Here is a 20,339-nt window from a genome sequence, read left to right as displayed (position 1 = left end):
AAATGAAAAATAAAAAAAATTTCTAACACAGAAACGATCTGCTTTTCTAAGATTTGACAGGATCCGCCTTTATATTCACTTATTCCTGATACCTGGTGACACGGGCTGAGATTTTGTTTTTACAATATTTTTCCTATTCGTATTCGTCTAAGTGTCTTGTTTCTCTGATTTCAATTATTCACTTAGGGAGCAACGTCCATCTAACTGCTCTTTTAAAATTCAAAAGCACATAGATTTGTACAATTACATAAAACTTAAAAATATGTTATCGCTCTTGTTACGGCGATTTTCTCAATTCTAATTTTGCTTCCCCCCTCCTCTTAACTGGATTTGCTACTATCTTGTTGATGTTATTTGTTTCTTCAAAGGATCAGCTTCTTTCGGCTTTATTATTTCCTTCCTCTCATTTTCCCTAGAATTTCTTTTTTAAGTTTATTTATTTTTAAAAAAAATTTTTTTTATTTGACGTTTATTTATTTTTGAGACATAGAGAGACAGAGCATGAACGGGGGAGGGTCAGAGAGAGAGGGAGACACAGAACCTGAAACAGGCTCCAGGGTCCGAGCTGTCAGCACAGAGCCCGACGCGGGGCTCGAACTCACGGACTGTGAGATCATGACCTGAGCCGAAGTCGGATGCTTAACCGACTGAGCCACCCAGACGCCCCAAGTTTATTTATTTTTGAGAGAGAGAGAGAGAGAGAGAGCGAGCGAGTGCAGGTGCATGCACCTGAGTGGGGGCAGAGAGAGAGAAACAAAAAGAGAGAGAGAGAAACCCAAGCAGGCTCTGTGCTGTATTTGAGGAGCCTGATGTGGGGCTCAATCTCACAAACTGTGAGATTATGACCTGAGCTGAAATCAAGAGTTGGATGCTTAACTGACTGAGTCACTTAGGCACCCCATGGGACTTCTTTTTCATTTTAATTTTGGAAGGTTCAGTTGAATGCTAAATTCTTAAAAGAAATGAATTTCCTTCTGTAAGTTCAATGTATATCTTTACTCTCATTTTCAGTCTTCTTGTGTAACATTTCCGTAACCATTTTTTCTGACCCATCTCTTCTTACACTATTTTCCTTTGAGCCAGATATTATATAAGGCTTTCCAGTTAATCGATGGCTTTTTTTTTTTTTTTGTCTTTAACTGATGATTTCTCACTTTGTGACCCTATGACCAGAGATTGTGGCCAGTGTAATTCCTACTTGCTTGAATCTACTGTGAGGGCTTTGTCAGAAATGATGTTTCTGCTTATGAAATTTCATCCACTAATTCTACCTTGACATTGCATCATCCATAGTCTCTATTCTCTAATTCTTCTTTGTTGCATACTCTGTTTAATCTGTCACAACTAATAACAGTGACTTAAAAATTTTCATTGCAGTCCTGTGTGTGTATGTGTGTTAGGGGTTAGGGGTTGGGAATCTTGGAAGGCCACTTGGAGGAGAATGTGGATAGTTCCAAACAGAAACGGTTAACAATACCAAGGTGAAAAGAGTCACATCAGTCAACTCTCATGTCCTGTACTCTGCTGGTGGTTTGCACTTTCAACTCTGCGTTGCAATCGCCTGTTTACATGGAGTCTGCCTGGCTCACCAGGTATCCCCGGAGGTGCCCAATAGATGCTTGTTTATGGAATAAGTCAATATTGTTGGATTCTCTTTTTTTAAACCAACCTGAGACTCTTGGTTCTCGAAAATAGTACCCGATCTAAATGTTACCCTCATTCTGCCTTTACAGATATCATTTCCTACTTTCTTAGTGTTTCTTTTCTGTTTGTTATGCTGATATATGACGGGGCCCTGTTTACTTTTGGCTATTTGGAAGTCCATCACTATGTTGTCTACCCTACTCATAATTTTCTTGAAACATGTAAACTTCTGTTCTGTCCTCCATCAAAGCTGGTATCTTCTGACTCCCCTTTGTGGAAAAAAGAAACATTAAGCCCTTCTGAGGGCTTTTCTCCTCTTTTCTTCCTTTTGCTGTTCTTCCAAACTCAAAAATCTAATCAGATGACAGGTATATATTGCCGCGTAACAAATTATCCTAAAACGTAGGTGCTGAAGGCAACGAACTCTTAGTCTCAGGATGTGGCTTAGCTGGGTCCTCTGGCTCAGAGTCTCTAGTGAGACTATAGTCGTCTTAACCGGGGAAGGATTTGCTTTCAAGTTCACCCATGTGGCTGTTGGCAGGCCTCAAAAGATCCACTTCCGGGGCACCTGGGGGACTCGGTCGGTTGAGCGTCTGACTTCAGCTCAGGTCACGATCTCACGGTTCGTGGGTTCGAGCCCCGCGTCGGGCTCTGTGCTGACAGCTTGGAGCCTGGAGCCCGCTTCGGATTCTGGGTCTCCCCCTCTCTCTGCCCATCCCCCACTCACGCTCTCTCTCTGTCTCAAAAATAAACATTAAAAAACCAATAATAATAATAAAAAAGATCCACTTCCAAGCTCACTCACGTGGCTGTCGGCAGGCAGCAGGTCCCGACTGGCTGTTTGCCAGAGAGCTCAGTTTCTTGCCACATGGGTCTAACCACAGGGCCGCTCACAACATGGTGGGACTTTGCTCAGAGCAAGCAGGGGACGGAGCAGAGGAAGCAGGAGATGGTAAGCGAGATGGAAACCAGAGTCTTTCCGTCACCGAACCTTGGAAGTGACAGTGCATCGCTTCTGCTGTACTTTGTTCGAAGAGCATCACCAGGCCCAACTTACACTGCACCATAAGAGAGTTCACAAAGACCTGAATCCCTGGAGGAGGGCTCTGTGGGAGCCCTCCGAGAAGCTGCATACTGCAACACAAAACGCCTGCTTTTTATCCTTTTAAGACATTTTTTATTCTTTTGGTCCAATATCTGTATCCGTTATTGAGACACCAGTAACACTTTGTCCCCGTCGATGGTAAAAACCTAACGTAGAGTTTTAAACTTCACTCCGTCACTTAACTTCAATAACAATCACTATTTTTTTTCCATTGTCACCTGGCAATGAATAATTGTCTCACTAATTTTGACCACAATGATTTGAACACTCTTGAAGAATATCTTCATAAGCAGCACCAAGCTTATTAATGTTTTCAAGTCTCTGCAAATCTTAAAAATGTCTATTTCCCGTAGATGTGAACGACCTGTGACGAGAAATGAAATCCTCGTGGGTCAGAGCTTCATCTTAGTGGACTATACGTGTGTCTCCTTTCTCTTTTAACATGGGCCATTTCAGAAGAGATGTATAAAGCAAGCTTGATTTTAACCCCTTTGACCTTTTCCCTTCTCCAGCTGATGATCTGATTAAATGTACATTTTCTCCCCTTGAGGTTTAAGAACGCATGAGGATATGTGTTAATCCTGTTTCCTTTTAACTGATCTTATCTGGGATATGGCAAATCCTCCTGATCTCCAAGTTCAATCCCCTCCCCCAACGCCCCCCCCCCCCCCCCCCCCCCCCCCGCCACCGCCAAATTCTGGGAACTTTTATAACCTATTCTTAATCAGCTGTTCCTTTATTAAGAACGTTCCATTCACAGTTTGGCTGTCAGGTCGGTGTCCTGTTCTTATCTATTGTCTTCTTTTGCCTCATTTAAAATATTTTATATTGGGGCGCCTGGGTGGCTCAGTCGGTTGAGTGTCCGACTTCGGCTCAGGTCACGATCTCACGGTTCGTGGGTTTGAGCCCCCCATCGGGCTCTGTGCTGACAGCTCGGAGCCTGGAGCCTGCTTCGGATTCTGTGTCTCCCTCTCTCTCTACACCCTGCCCACTCACATTCTGTCTCTCTCTCTCAAAGATAAACATAAAAAATAAAGCCAGATGCTTAACCGACTGAACCACCCAGGTGCCCCAGCTCTTATTGCTTTTAATGAAGACCCGCTTTCAGCTATTATGGGTGTAATTTTGTTGCATTCTCTTTTTATGCTGACCTGTTTATTGATATAATGAATTCCTTTATCTCACTGGAAACAGAAAACAGTTTCTATCTTCAGGTTAATTTATTTGAGGAAGAAGATTCTCCTTTGGGGTCTTACACGTTCCTTAGTGCCGCAGAAGTTTCTGCAGGTCCCATGCTCCTTTGCGTTTTTCTAGAAGTCTTTAGTGTGTCTGTCTGGAAGACTAGAGGGACTGGATTGCTAAAAAAAACCCCACATGCCATGATTCATTTGAACATGGAGAGCTCTCCCTGGGATTAGCGCCAAGGGTTCTGCCAACGACTCCCTTGGGAAGCTCCCGGATCTGAAAACGAAGGATAGACCAGGAATAGCTTCAGGTTGGCTAACCTAAGTCTTTCTTGGAAGAAGACTGGAGTATAAATCAATCAGTAGGTGCAGATCACTGATCCCTCCTCTGCCGGATGGTTGAACAAAGACCTCGAGCAGACTAAGGAGTTTCTTATTCACACTGGTGAATTCTTTCTTTGTCTTGGCTCATGTTTCCACATTTCCTCCTTATCTGAAGCAACTTCGAGGTAACTTCTCGCCCAAATTTACGGTCCACAAGTGAATCTACCAATATATGGTCTCCCTAGTTAGAGCTTTCTTTGTTCACACACCATTCTAGCCCCTGGTGTTCACTTTTCTTCTTGCTGAAGTAAGTCCTTTGGTAGTCTTTTCCGTGAGGATCTGTGAACGGCAAATACTCTGAGACTTTGCAGACCTTAAAAGATTGTAGTTTGGTCTTACTTGCCAATGATAGTTTAGCTGTGTGAAGAATTTTGAATGGTGGTTTTTTTTTTTTTTTCCCTTTCAGCACATGGACCATATTTTCCTACGAGAAATCTCTCGGCTTCTGAGACTGCTGAGTGAGTGAGTGACCGCTGTTGGTCTAACATTCTGTTCCAAGAATAGGTCTTGCCTCTGGCGTAGCTTTGATCTTTTTTTCCTTTTTATCCTTGGTTTTCTGCAGCTTCCTAATGATGGGTCTAGGGAGGATTTATTTTTTAGTTATCTGGCTCAGTATTCGGTATGTTTATTCTTTCGATATGAGGAAAAATTCTCGTCCAACATTTCCAACTATTATTCTACCTCATTTACTATAGGCTCTTCCTCCAGACTACCGTTAGGCCTATCCTGGAACCTGCTGGAACCTCTCTCTCCATCACCTGGGTTCTGATCTCTCTTTGTTATCTATCTTTATTTTGCTGTGCTCAATTCTGTGCAAATTCCTGGTGCTATCTCTCAATTTGCTACTTTTCTTTTTGTGCCCAACACAGAGGAATGTTTTTTTACCCTAGTGAATATAGTTTTCAATTCTAAAATTTATTATAAGTTCTTTTTCATAGTCCCCTGTTCTTGTTTCATTTCTACCTATTTTGTGTCATAGCTTTTTTAAACGCTTGTATGGATTCTTCATTTACCCCTTGGAAGACCCTCAAATAGTCATTTAAAGTCATTTCCAGGCAGCTCTCTCATGGTCATGTCAGCTGGAATGAATTCACCTACTCACCGTTGACTTAAAACCTCATGCAAGAGTCATGACCAGATCTAGGATCACTGTATAAAAAGTGAGATCAACATGGGACTCCCTTACCCATTAAAGAAGGCTGAAGAAAAACAAATATGGCCTTTCGGGTGGTGAGGAGCTCCCCATGAGAACATGCCCCTCGTGCAGGACCTCCTCCACACGTCCCCAGGAGAGGAGAAGAGGAAGTGGAAGGAAGGAACGCCTAGTGCAGGGCCCCAACTCCTACTCCATGGATGTGAAGAGCCCGGGAGGCTATGAAACCACCACCGTCTTGAGCCATGCACCACCAGCAGGAAGGAAGGCAGGCTTACAGAAGGATGTTCCTTAAGACGGAAGCAGCACTAAAAGCACCCTGAACCAGAGTGGGTGGGAAACCACTCCAATAAACACATTTTGGATAAAACAAATATGCTACGACTGTCACCTGGCCCCCTGGCTCTTAAAAAGCCATGTATCTCTGGAGGTGGGAGACATCCCACCTGGTATCCAGGGCCTGAGAGAAGCCACCTCATTGCTCAGGGTTTGAATCTGTGCTGTTTTGCAGTAATCCTGGGTTTTGGTTTCCTGTCTCTCATGGAGTACTTTTGAACCTGTCTACTCTGCTTACCGCTTGTAAACTAGTATTTTTGATAAATTTATAGTCCATGGAAGTATTTCTTTTCTTTTTTGAGCTTGGCTATATATTTTTATTTTTATGTATGTATGTATGTATGTATGTATGTATGTATGTATGTATTTATAAAGCTTATTTATTTGAGAGAGAGAGCACACATGCAAGTGGAGTAAGGGCAGAGAGAGAGAGAGAGAGAGAGAGAGAGAGAGAGAGAGAGAGAGAATCCCAAGCAGGCTCTACATTGTCAGCACAGAGCCCGATGCGGGGCTCAAACTCAAAAAGCATGAGATCATGACCTGAGCCGAAATCAAGAGTCGGATGTTAAACTGACTGAGCCACCCAGGCATTCTAAGCTTGGCTACATGTTTCTAGTATTCTGTTTTTACATTTTATCTCATTGTCACCTGCAGAGGTAGAGAGGAACTCAAAGTGTGAACCCAATTTTGACTGAGTCCTCCTTCCAAATGTATAATTTATGTTGGAAGTTCAGTATGCATTCACGTCTTCAGTGTCTCTACATCTTAATAAGGCATTCTGACTTCCAGGAACAAATTAATTAATTAATTAATTAATTACAAGTTTATTTATTTATTTTGAGAGAGAGAGAGAGACCAAGAGAGCACATGGGGGAGGTGCAGACAGTGGATCCCTAGCAGGCTCTGCACTGTCAGTGTGGAGCCCGATGCGAGACTCGAACTCACAAACCGTGAGATCATGACCTGAGCCCAAACCAGGAGCCGGACGCTTAACCGACTGAGCCATCCAGGTGCTCCACCAGGAACAATTTTAAAGTTCACTTACGACACGCAAGTGTTCGATCTGGTTCTTTCATTTTGAATTTCTATTTTTATCACCTATATTGAAAAGCAGCAATAACCACATTACACGTTATCGTCCCAACCACACCCTAAATGCCTTATGGATCTCTGGACTGTAGATTTATGGCAAGGGACGTGGACGTTCTACTAAACAACTCCCAGTGTAAGCTATTTCCAGCTCACAGGTCTTGTTTACACAGATTCGGTTGGTTCTCCCAGACAGAGGTATTTATTGATGACTTTGTGCTCTGGCTCAAGGGCAGTACTGGGGCCTGGGGACAATCAAGTGCACCAGACATAGGTCAGCAGGGGCTCTGGACCTCAGCGCACACTTGCCTCATTAAACATCTGTGTAATAGCCACAACAAAGCGATAACATGGTGGGGGCGGTGGTGATGTCCCTGCTGATGACTAGGGAAAAGATCTGAGATGATGGTTACCCCCATATCCTCTCCTTTCCATCCCACAGTCACCAAAGTATCGCTGCAACCTCTCTCCTTTGCTTCTTTGTCCCCAGGGTGCGTGTGTGGGAGTACAGACACAGGTATGTGCCCCCTCACGCTTTGTAGCTGCAGGGTATAAACTTTTCAGATGGCTGTCTTAGCTCCCCATTGTCCCGCCCGGAAGGGAGGACTCCTGTGCAGGGTTTAATATTTGGTGCTAGGAGCACAAAACGGAAGGGCTTTGAGAGGGAAAGGGCTCAGGGCTCCTATCAGGAGCCAAATCCAGACTCCAAGGGCCAGGACTGCATCCTGGTTCTGTGGGAGCCTCTAGGATCATGCACCTAGCAGGTGACAGCTACTCAGCCCGCCCACGTGTATTCCCATCCAGAGAGTGCCACAGAATGGGGAATGCCGGGGAGACTGTGGCTCGGAGAATTTGCTCATTAGCTCATTCTGCTGGTTTCAGGTGAGAAAAGTCAGACGCATAAAGTCATTAATACACACCCAGACACTTGCGTTGTTATGTGCAAGACAAAGGAGGGATTTTTTCATGTTCCTCAAATCTGGGGATATGATATAAATTTTGTTTCCCATCTTGTTATATAGGAGCTCTGGTAAGTGACTCTTGTCCCAATCCATGACCTTATTACAAGAATGCACCCCCATATTTTTATTTTGTTCTGTTTTATTTTATTCTATCAGAGTCCATTTTATTTAAACACAAAAAGTCAAACGTTCATGAACGGATGAATGGGTAAACAAAATACGGTATCTCTCTCTCTCCCTATAGATATATAGATATCTCCCATATGGATATTTATGGAACGAAATACTATTTCATATTAAAAACAGTGGAAATCCTAGGGGTGCCTGGGTGGCTTAGGCGGTTAAGTGTCTGACTCTTGGTTTCAGCTCAGGTCATGATCTCTCATTTTGTGACTTTGGGCCCCAGGTCGGGATCTGCACTGGCAGCACAGAGCCTGCGTGGGATTCTCTCTCTCCCTCTCTCTCTGCCCCACCCCTGCTTGCACTTTCTGTGTCTCTCAAAATAAATAAATAAGCTCTTAAAAAAAAAAAAAGGATAAAAATCCCGTCATGTGCTATCACATGGATGAATCTTGAGGACATTACACTAAGTGAAATAACCAGTATTTGAATAGTAAATACTAGAAGGCAAACACTGTATGAGTCTACCTATTATATGGGGTACCTAAGAGTAGTCAAATTTAGACAAAGAAAGGGGAAGGGTGGTCGCCAGGGGGTGGGGGAGAGGGAAGAGGGGAGCTGTTGATGGATACAGAGTTTTAGTTTTACAAGATAAAAGAGTTTTGGAGATGAATGGTGGTGCCATTTGCACAAAATGGCGACTATTCTTCGCATGATTGTTATGTGGTATTTGTTGTTGTTTCAACCACACACAAAACGCAATGAGGTAATTATGACAAAGCAAGTGGGTTTTGATGGACCCCCAAAACTCTGGGGTCAGTCAGGGAGGTCTCCCCAGAAGAAGTGGCATTTAAGCCCAGACTTGAGGGATGCGAAGTTAACCATGAAAAGGGGTGGAGGGGACAGGCTGAAGAAGGCTCTAGACTGTGACCAGCTGAAGCAGGCCTTATCAAATCCCGTGTGGGTTACTACCATCAACTGGCTTCCTGTTTTCAGTCTCTTTCCACGTACACGTGGATACCAGATTAATTTTCTAGAACACTACCTGGATCATGGCACCCTGCCACCTTCCTGGCTAATCCTTCCAGAACGTTTCCTTTTTGCCTGCTGCATACCGCCCCTGCCTGGCCCTGCAGGCCTTCTTCTCCTGGCCCCACCCTGACCATTCGGCCTCCCTCTTCCATCGCCAGCCCCCACGTGTGAACCCTACACCAGCCACGTCCCTCGGCCACGGTTCCGTGGACACACCTCTGCTTATGGCATTTCTCCGGCCAGGAATACCCTCCCTCCCTGCCCCCCGCCCCCCCATGTCCTGGTCCCTTTTGTTCCTTCAAGCACCCCCTCAGCTCCCTTTCTGGATTCTGTAACATGTTATTTCAGCGTTTGCTTTCTTATCTTTTAACTCTGCCCCTCCGTCCCGTGAATGAGCCTTACTCACGCGTGGGTCCCTAGTGCTGAGCGCCATGTCCTGAAGACTGACCACACTTCTCAGTGCCTAACCGTCATCCTGAGAGTGAGTCCTGACTCGGGGGCTGTGGCCCGCCCAGGGAGATGTGGGACCCCAGGCTGCTCTGCACCAGGGGGCCACCTGCTTCCCTCGGGCCCCAAGCCCGGCTCCCGCACACTTCCATCTGCCCCTGGCATTCTGGGCATCTCCCCAGCAGGCCCTCCAGATGCTTCCCGGGGTGATCTGCCCAACAGCACGGCCCTCCCAGGCGGGCGATTCTACCCAGGGAGAAGCGAGGGCAGGAGCAAGCACGGAGGCACATTTTCGCCAAGGCCAGAGGGCACCCTCTGGGGCTGGTGTGGCGGCCAGGGGCACCGGGGGAGGCGGGGGCGGCCCTCCTGTCCTCAGAAGCCACGCCAGTGGTTCAACTAGGGAGAAATGCCGCTTCCCGCAAACTGCAGATTTGCACGGTTTGCACAGTGCACCACGCGGCCAGCCGCGGCTGCGGGCGGCAGGGGAGAAGCCGGCCGGGGGAGGAGGCGCGGGGGTTGGGAAATCCACCTGGACGCCATCAGTCTTGCCAGAGTAAACAATGCTGACAGGAGTGCTTGCCGGCAGCCTGGTACAGGTTAGGGGGGGGTCACGGAAGCGGCCTGGTGACCCGCCTGCCTTAAGGTGGAGACGCTCTGGAATCTGTCACAAAGGACAGGGCTGAAAGCTAACGCCTGGTGGAATGATCCCGTTTCCTGGCATTCCGCACAACCTGGGAGTGCACACTCTCAACATGTCTTAAATGTAAATCTGAGCTGGGATCAAATACACACATTGGAAGCCAAACAAACAGAAAGATCCACCCCCAGCGACCTCCGAGCGGGATCCATAGCCTACGTGGCACTAGCAATAAAAGAGTATATATATGTATATATATATTTTAAAAGCTGTTTCTCGGTTTTTCTTGAAGCTCGAGGGTCTAGAAAGAATTGCTGGAGTGATAAGGAGAATCTACCACCTAATTATCTAGAACTCTCCAACACAACGGCAGAGCCTAACTCGATCGAGCAAAGGTCTTTTGTTAACATCCTAGAATACGGGAGGTGGAAATCACTCTGTTCCTCTTCCTCAGAGCCGAGCCCTGCAAACACCCCCTTCTTAGTGCAAATGTGAAAGTGACAGCAGCGACACGTTTGGGATACTCAGGGGGAGAGAAACTGTGAGCAAAGGGGTTTGGGTAGCTCATAAGGGATTCTGAATCGGAAGCACCAGTATTATCCCTCCCTTCAGCCGACAGGCACCGAGGGCCTGTTACGTGCCTCAACTGTGTCAGAGTGGGTGTGTGTGTGGGGGGGGCATCCAGACACTGCAAGTCACGGCCAAGGTCCTTTAGCTGAAATGACACACAAATGGTTTCTTCTGAAGAAACCCTGTAAGATGTCTGGCTAATCTGTCTTGTGACCTTGGGCAAGTCACTTTACCAGCCCGGGTCTTGTTTCTTCCCCTATAAAACACAGATAGTAAAACCATGGTGCCTTCGGGGTATTCCTGGCACTAATGAAGCCTCATAAAGTGCTTTGAGATCCTTAGGATGAAAGTCTCTTCAGAACAGTAAAGCCTGATTATTACGCTTCGAACATGACATTCCCATGAAATCCCTGGTCAGGCTCGTAGCCCGCCTCTCAGTGAAGATTTAATAGCAGAGACTTGTCGTAAGTTCGTAAAGGACAGAGACCTCCATTACTGATACAAAATATGCCGCAGCGAACTAGTATATTAAGGGCTATTATCATGAATAATTAAGGCCAGGTTCTACTTACAGATTAATGAACCAAGTCTATGTTGTGATGTAGTGGGTTTTCATTGTGGCTTCCTCAACCAGCTCATGTCATGAAATTTACTTATTCTCAGCGGATCGTCCAAGGTTGCATGGATTAGCAGGTTTATCCCACAATATAGGTTGGCAAAGTAAACTTCTGAAGGATACTTACATGCCCACTGTAAGAAATAAACCCAATTAGAGGTCTCTTAGTGCAGATGAAGAAGGTTCATTAATGATAATGAAGGGCTGACCTACCCCGGGCCCCTAAGTTTGTAATTAATCTTGTACAGACCTTGCAGCTTGACTGTATTGAAGAATATCAAAGTCATGTACGTTACTCCAGGCTAACACACACGCACGTGGAAAGGAGAACTCAGGCTCCTGCGCACTTTGGACAAGGTAATGTTACGTCTGATGACGCATTCACTTGAGAAGGTAGAGCCTTATTAATTACATCAAATAAAAGCCTTTAGATAACTCTCGGAGTTTGAATATAAAAATCCGTAATTTCTGGGGCGCCTGGGTGGCTCAGTCGGTTAAGCCCCCGACTTCAGCTCAGGTCATGATCTCGGTGTTTGTGGGTTTGAGCCCCGCGTCGGGCTCTGTGCTGACAGCTCGGAGCCTGGAGCCTGCTGCGGATTCTGTGTCTCCCTCTCTCTCTGCCCCTCCCCTGCTCACACTCTGTCTCTCTCTCAAAAAATAAATAAATACTTAAAAAAAATCCGTAATTTCTGAATTCAACAGCATTAAGGAAGGGATGTCCAGGGTAAGGGGTAGAGTGTGGATTTTAAATGACCTGGCAAAGAGGAATTATAGACAGTAATGTGAATGTACTGATTAGTGGCATGACGTAGGCTAGAACTGTCCCAAGACGAGTTAAAGCAAATATCTAAAGTATTAGTGTTTATATCATGTGCCCCTTTTCTCTGATTGCCATCTTCTCCCGTGATTTGTAAAATCATGCTGCTGTTGGAATTAGCCAGCAGAAAGTAATTAGCAACATCAGTGTGCCTGTGACTGCATACAGCGAGAGAGAAAACGAGATTACTTTCTGCTGGAGATAAGGGTCACTTTTAGAATTCTGGAATGTTATTTGGGAAGGAAAGGAGCTGGGTCACAGAAGAGGATGTTACAGCAGGGAGCTCTGTCTTTGCAGGTAGGGGACTCACCTGCAGCCCACCTGGATGGGCCCAACACTGAAAACCATAGTTAACGCCACTCGGAACCATTAGGTTTCTAGATAAGCAAGGGAAAGTAACTTTCAAGGGAATCTGGAATTCTTTTCCTGACTCAAAGCCGAGTTTTCCAAACATGCTGGGCAGTGGTGTGCCTTTGTGCCTTTGCTCAGCAAGGACCTCCACCCACTCACCTCCTCCTCCTCTGCCGGGGAGACTCCTACTCGTCCTTCCGGATGCAGGTCCAAATACCTCTTGCTCTGCCCAAGCCTTGCTTGGTGTTTGCACATAGAAGTACACGCGTCCCTCTTGCGGCTGGCTCACACTCCGCTTACGCGTACGTCTTCTTCGCGCAACCATCCTATTGGAAGGACTTCGGTGCTGAATTCCCCCTCGAGGCCTGAGCCTTCAAGCACCGGGGCCACCTCTTAATCACCTTTGTTGTGGATCTAGCAACAGCAATGACAAGACAGAGTGCCTGGTGCCTGATACGGGTCCATTGATTCTAAATGCCAATGTTTACAAACCACCATGGCACGGGCTGACCCAATCAGAGTAAATTCTGGCTGTCATCAGGTGTCAGGGCTGTTCTGGAACACAGCCCTCCACAGACTGCACAGCAGACACTGGATGTTTATTAAAATAAGTTCATCTGCAGCCAGAGTCACAAAGCAGGGCTGGGTGTCACCTTTCTCCCACCTGTGACGGGAGAGCAATGCCTTCTCCACGATGTTGTTATCAATCCGAGATGAGAAATCAAACGAGAAAGTGCTTCGTGCCTAACACGGGCTGACTGGTTCCGAATGTGTCTGTGCTTAAGTCGCCAAGTATTAGAAGAGTGGTCCTAAATTCATCATTTCAAAAGAGATCGTTATCTTCCTAGTCGTGAGGGATCCTTTGGGGAGTCTGGCCTGGACCCCTTTCAGAGAAGGTCAGATTCAAGGGTCTGGGTGAGGTTGGTGGTTCTATGACCAGGAGGCCCAGCTCTAGGTAAAGGAGGCCAGTCAATCTGGGGATAAGCAGTGCCTGGTGGAAAATGCCCTGGGTCAGAGCTCTCCAGCCACTCTGCTTCCCCAAGAGCGGCGGTTCTCAAATTTTGCTGCACTTTAGAATCACCTGGGGGAGTGTTAGAAACTGCCCTCCAGGCTGTTCTCCAGGTAAATTAAATCAGAATCTCTGGGGGGGGGGGACCCAAATACGGGTATTTTCCAAAGCCCGCTTGCATTATTCCAACGGGCAGCCAAGGTGGAGAACTGGAGTCCAGGGCATCATGGCCACAGAGGCCTGGCAGGCCAGGTGACAAGCCTGTGTAAGACAATTGGGAGTAGTGAGGACCGCGGTAAACTGGAAAGCACACGTCCTGTTTGCAGATTTTCCACTTTTAGAAAACAAACACGCCACTGAAGCCAACGAAACACAGCTGTGGGCCGGATTTGGCCCATGGGATACGGGTTTGCAAACCCCACCTGTGCTAACATTGCCTGCGAGGCCGCGGAAGGTTCTCAGAAGATGTCAAAGCCGGGCCTCAGGAAGCCATCGGCTGTGTACTTCCCAAGGATTTCCCCTACGTTCCCCTCTCTTTTTCCCCAAGCGGTGTCTCCCCAGATGCTATTGTTAATTGGCTTTTATTTATTTTACCTGCGTTTACATTTCAGGCGCCTAGAAAACGTATTTTTAAATGCCGCCGCAGCGCATGCCTGCGGAGGTTCAATTCCATCCTGGCAGAAAACGGATTCCCTCTGATTCCTGCTGACACAGCTCTAGCGGGTCAGCCAGTCCCGGTTCCTCTGTTTCAAGGGGAGGAAGCAGATCAGGCCGGCAGGCTGTTCCTTCAGTAGAACAGTCAGGTGTCTGCAGGATGGGGCTCCTTTTCAGGACCAGCCTGGCCACGTGGGGCATTTCTCTTCTGGAAGAGAACGGGATTGGGCCACACTCACAGGAGCGCGTTGACATTTTTATTTCAAAGCCCTCGGTCCAAGCTCCACTGTGTTCCTTTACCCTCTCCGGGTTCAGAAGTCGTTGACTAAACTGGGTGTGGCCTGGACAAGGCTGAACGAGTCCTATCACGTTTTCCTCCCAGCTCATCCCCACCCGTTATTAGTAAGTACTTCCCTTACTACGCCGAGGCCCCGACCGGGCCCTGATGGCGGCCAGCCTCGGTGGGGTGGCTGGGACACAGCCCTTCCCAGGAGGTTCGGCCCTTCTGCACATCGGCAGGTTCCGTTCCTTCAGCAGGTCTCCGTAGACGCCACAGAGCGAACGGACCGCGCTAGCTTCTCGTGTGGAATGTCTGAATCTCCTTCCAGAACCGTCCCCGCTTTGCACAGAGTTGCCATCCCTCTGTCAGCTCTGCCGTTTAACGCCTTTCACAAATGAACTCGCTCAGGTCAAGGACTGTAAAGAAAAACAAACGTCACTTTACCGTAATGATAATTGCATAAGAGTAAACCAGCACACGCGGAACAAATGAATGAACGATGGCCTCACCCTAGCCCGTATTTATTGCAGACCTGTAGCGGACAGGTTTCACGGGGAAAGAGGAAGACAGCGTGTGATTCTCTTCTCGGTGTCACTGAGCAGTTTTGAGCCTCTGCCCTGTGTCCGTCCCTCTGTTAGAACTGGGGGGACAGAGACGAACTAGGAAGCGCCTGCCCTCAGGTAGCTCCCCGCAGAGTGGGGTGATCTAAGCGCACAAGCCAGCGAGCCCAGTGCTCTAACAAAGGGGTGTACAGAAGTTCCTCCAGAAGGAAGTGACTAACCCTGCCTTGGGGCACAGGGAATGTCTTGCAGAAGCTGGGACATCAGGGCTGGGTCTCAGAGGCACACCCTTTCCCAGCATGAGCCTGACTCCAAGTTGGGGACAATGTCTGCCCTCAAGGGAAAGTCGAAGTTGGGCCCCATGCCTGGTTCCCCAGCTCCGGTGTCCCAGATGCCTTCGCAGGGGCGGACAGGGCAGACACAGCCTTTAAAGGCCAGTCCCCTCCCCCTCTCCCATCACCCATTTCCCTCACCCACCCTCCTCACCCACCACTTGGGGGACAAAGAACCCCAGTGAAGAGGGAGGGCATTGGGGGTTGATGACTCACAAATAAAATGGCAGAAAGCTGGGAATGAAAGCTGGTGTGCGGTATGCCCAGGTGTGTGTGTTTGGGGGGGGCTGGTGGGAGAGACCCAGATTGGGGTCCTTTATCACTGAAATTGTTTGGAATTGCTGGTGCATGGAGATGATAAAAAATAGATAGACTTTGTGTCAACCATCCTTCAAAAACAGACAAATGAGCAGGTCTAGTTCTGTTATTGTTTTGAATTTCTCTAGAGACAACGTGCTCCCTTATTCCATGCACTCCAGGTGGACTCCTCCCATGCTCCCGGCCCCATTTGTCACGGAATAAAATAACTTCCTGAAAATTCAGAAAAAAACCCTGAAAATTCCAGAGCACTGCCCACGCCTCGGGATTTCAAACAGGATCCGGCTCTTGGTGTGCCCGGCATGTCACAGCCGGCAGGAGGGACCCGGGACGTGACTTACAAGTCCTGAACCCCCTGAGGATAAGGTGTTATGAGGATCCATCATGCCAACAGCCCAATGGTTGCCCCCCCCCTCCATCTTGAACCCATGCGGCAACGGGATTGGGGAGCAGGGAAGGGCCTAGGGGGTCCAAGGAACCCTGCCTCTCTGGGATCCAGAGTGGGTGGATGTGAGATGATGCAAAATGTGTCTACGATTACTCTGATCCTCTCTGGAAGAGACATCAGAGCCTCGTGGGGAGGTAAAGAAACTTTCCCAAATGACAGCAGCAAGGAGTTTCTTTGGACCCAGAAGTATAAACTTACTGTTTTTTTTTAATATTAAAAACCATTTTTTAATGTTTATTTTTGAGAGAGAGAGAGAGACAGTGAGCGAACAGGGAGAGGCAGAGAGAGAGGGAGACACAACATCCAAAGCAGGCTCCAGGCTCTGAGCTGTCAGCACGGAGCCCGATGTGGGGCTCGAACCCACCAACGGTGAGATCGAGGTCTGAGCCGAAGTCAGACGCTCACCCGACTGAGCCCCCCTCCCCCCCGGGGCCCCTGGATGTATAAAGCTGTTGTTAAAAAGTCTTATAAAGACTCTACAGGCAGAATGTTTAGATTTGAACACTGTGAGCTTAGGCAAGTCACCTCATCTCTGGGTGCCTCAGGTTCTCATTCTAACATGGGGATAATAATAGTACCTAGAGCATTGGGTTGCTGGGAAGATTAAATGAGTTAATACTTGGAAAACACTTGGCTCGGAGCCTGGCAAGTAGGAAGTGTTGAACGACGGTAACCATTCTCGCTAGTGAAGGTGACCCGCTAAGGTGTTCAAGTTCTGATGTCCTTACCTTCCCAGTGATCTGGGGTCTCTGACTTCTCTCCCACAGGAAATATTTAGGGAAATAAAGATTTCTCCAAGAACACAGGGTACTCTTCAAGAAGCACCGTCTCCCTGAAGTTAGCAAGTGGTCTCAAGAGCAGAGCACCTCTGGTTAGCAGAATCCTGTACTTTCGTGGTAGGAATCCGGCAGAAAGAGAGGGGCTCCTAAGGCATCTCTGCCTCATCCTTCAGTGGACGCATCGCCCCTGGTTTCCATTTCCTGTCCATCAGAGTGTCATCGGAGAGAATGGAGTGTCCCCCTCAATTGTACGTTACATTGCTTTCAAAAGTGAAAATTGTTTCCTTATTACACGAGCGCTGCAAAGCGCTTGCAGAAAAAAACAGCTTGAAAGAAAAAAAATCCCCCATCTATGCTCCTCACCTAGACACCTTCTGGAACGCCAGGTGTATGACTTTTTGGATCTTCTACATCACATACACAGCGTAAAAAAAAAAAAAAAACCCAAAACGTTGGCTCAGTATATATATAATTTTGTAACCTGTATTTTCCATTTGAGAGTATAGCATGAGCATTTTTCCATGGCAGTAAATATTAATTCTACAACAACATTTTTTAATGGCTGAAGAGCATTTCATGTAACAGTCTTTCGATACAACTCTTACTGTTTCACGCACAGCTCCTTTCTGATTTTGAAATCTTTTGTTTTTTAATGTTTATTCATTTTTTGAGAGAGAAAGAGAAACAGAGCGTGAGCAGGGGAGGGACAGAGAGAGAGGGAGACAGAATCTGAAGTAGGGTCCAGGCTCTGAGCTGTCAGCACAGAGCCTGACGTGGGGCTCGAACTCACAAACCGTGAGAGCGTGACCTGAGCCAAATTTGGACGCTTAGCCGACTGAGCCACCCAGGTGCCCCTGGTTGTATTTCAAAACTGAGATCTAGACCATATAATTCACCATTTTAAAATGCAGAATTCAGTTGGGTTTGAGTATCTTTACAAGGTCACGCGACTATCACCGCTGTCTAATTTCTAAACGTTTTCATCACCACCCCACGATAGAAACCCTGTACCCATTGCTCTGCTTTCCTCCCTATCCCAACCCTCGAAAACCGTGAATCTGCTTTTCATCTCTGTGGATTTGCCTGTCTGTGGATATTTCGTAGACATGAAACCATACGCTATGTGGCCTTTTGTGTCTGACTCCTTTCATTCAGTGTCATGTTCCCAAGGTTCATCTGTGTGCTAGGATGAATCAGTATTTTGTTCCTTTTTTATAGTTTTCATCGTACAGATATGCCTTTTCTTTATCCATTCATCAGTTATTGTAATTTTATAACACGTTTTCTCGTACCTCGGTGGCTCTTATAGTCCTCAGGCACTCAGCATCACCTGGGAACTTGTTCAAAATGCCAATTTTCAGGTCTCACCCAGACCCAGTGGAATTATAAGCCTCTTGGGGGTGGGGCTTAGCAAACTGTTTTAGCAAGTTTTTCACGTGATTCTGACGCCTAGCACTAGCGTTGAGAACCACTAGCATACCTTATTACACTTCTTAAACACTTTCTTGGCTTTTCTGGGTGTATTAATTCCCCTGGCCAAAGTCACTAGTGTTTTGGAACGTATATCCAGGTTCAACTTTCATAAGCTGTTAAAGTTCCGAAATCTTTCATCCATCTTCTTTCATTGTTAGGGTCAATAGTTACCTGATACTTAAATTCTCCTCTCCTCTGTTTCTCTTGTTTCTAAATCCAGTCTGGGGTATTAGATCCAGATTATTATATATTTTTTCGAAATGGAGATTGTCTTCAAGAAAAAGATGTTCACCTTTGTATTCGATTGTGTGTTATTCAGAAGATCACCTGTTTTAGCTGGTGTTGGGGGCCCACTGTAATTTCTCTGTTCTTGGGCTCTTTCTTTGATACTCTGAGTTGCTATCGAGCACAAAAACTACAATTCCCAGAATGCACTGCGACCAGGGTTCTTATGTCTCCATTGCCTCACTTGTGGAGACCACATCTCAGGATAGCCAGTGCGTGTCACCCATTTGCCTGCCTTCTCTGTGCAGAGAAAGTTATACTGGGTGGGGTGGGGTGGGGCAGGCATAGTGCCCAAAAGGCAGAAGGCTAGTGGCCTGGTTTTCTGGCAATGATAAGGAAGCTACAGATATCATCCTTTCTTTTCTTCTTCTGTTGGTCTCTGTTTTGAGACCCGAAACAAGATCATTCCACAAACTAAAAACAACAGTACGTTTATAATGTTTTTGCTCTGTCCACCTTATTGTTTAGTATCAGTTTCTCCAAGATTCCGTCTGTTTCTTGAAGCAAGGGTGTCTTCGTTTTCAGCAATGAGAATTAAAAACGATATACTTCCCTATGTTTTCACGGGCGCGTTGAGAGAGATTGGTTGGATATGGCGTCCACACACTTGTTTGAAATAGGGCAGCGCATTCACCTCAGAGCCTGTGTCTCAGGTTCACTTTGGTTTAAAAAAAAAAAAATCACATTTGGACTGAAAGGGAAAGAGATAGTACAAAATGAAAAGAAGTCTTTGGACTCCCAGAATTCTATGGGTGAGAAGCAAGCAAAATTATGCGGCTGCAAACACAGGTCACCTTTCATGGAAAAGGAAGAAAAATTTAGACGTGGAAATGAGAGCCATGAGAATCACTCCTGAGCAGACATGGGACTGAATCCTAGACAAGGAACTTCCAACATTTGCCCAGCTGGATTTCAGAACCGCTACCAGCCAGTGGCTTTGGTGTACCTCTCGGTTTCTTACCCCCTTTTGAACAGGTGCATCTATGGTGGTTACTCTGTGCCTGTCCTGTCATCATATGTTTGGGGGGGGGGGTGGTTTGGTGCAGATAACGTGTATCTTTAGTTCATAGTGAGGGGAAGTGTATGTAAGGAGCTGCACTCAAAGAACTCTGCCCAAGGAGCTTCAGCTGCCTCTGAACTTGATTCAGACAATGAGATTCTGGGCTTTGAGCTGATGTTCAAATGGGTGAGAATTCTGGTGGCCTTGGAAGGGGATGACGGACTTTTTACATGTGGGAAGGATGTAAATCATTTGTGGTTTGGAGGGGGACTCTGATGGTTTTAAAGATATATCCACAAGAGGATATACTGTGATACTTCTCCTTCAAGAGGTGGACTTTAATTCCCCTCCCCTTGAGTGTGGGCTGGACTTAATGACTTGTTTCTGATGAACAGATATGGTAGGAAAGATGATGTGGGACTTCTGAGACTAAGTGATAAGAAACACTGAGGCTGTTCCTTCCGCTCCTTCTCACCGGCTCTGGAGGACGCCAGCCGCCATATTGTGAGGACACTCAAGCAGTCCACTGGAGAGATTCACATGGTGAGGAACTTAGGCCTCCTTCCCACAGGCGTAAGTCATACTGGGCGTGAATCCTACAGACTTAGGTAAGCCTTCAGGTGACGGCAGCCCCTGCCAACGGCTTGCTGCAACCTCCTGAGAGAATCTGAGTAGGACTGCCTGGCTGAATTGTTCCTCGACTTCTGACCTACAGAAGCTCAGAGATAATAAATGTCTGCTCTTTAAAACCACT

General features: G+C 46.8%; 1 protein-coding gene across 4 annotated transcripts in view; it reads right to left on the bottom strand.

The window, feature by feature from the left end:
* The window catches only part of BNC1 (basonuclin 1), a 177,989-nt gene that overhangs the window by 44,016 nt on the left and 113,634 nt on the right, over positions 1-20,339 (bottom strand). For all 4 annotated transcript variants that reach the window (XM_045058731.1, XM_045058732.1, XM_045058730.1 and 1 more), the window contains 2 exons: positions 12,607-14,806; positions 11,236-11,413 (listed from right to left, as the gene is read on the bottom strand). The gene's annotated coding sequence lies outside the window, so the exon portion shown is untranslated. The remainder of the gene's footprint in view (positions 1-11,235; positions 11,414-12,606; positions 14,807-20,339) is intronic.

Source organism: Felis catus, chromosome B3 (assembly GCF_018350175.1).
Source record: "Felis catus isolate Fca126 chromosome B3, F.catus_Fca126_mat1.0, whole genome shotgun sequence".
Classification (NCBI taxonomy): Eukaryota; Metazoa; Chordata; class Mammalia; order Carnivora; family Felidae; genus Felis; species Felis catus.
Note: the sequence above shows the minus strand (reverse complement) of the source record. Positions and strands in the feature narration are given on the sequence as shown.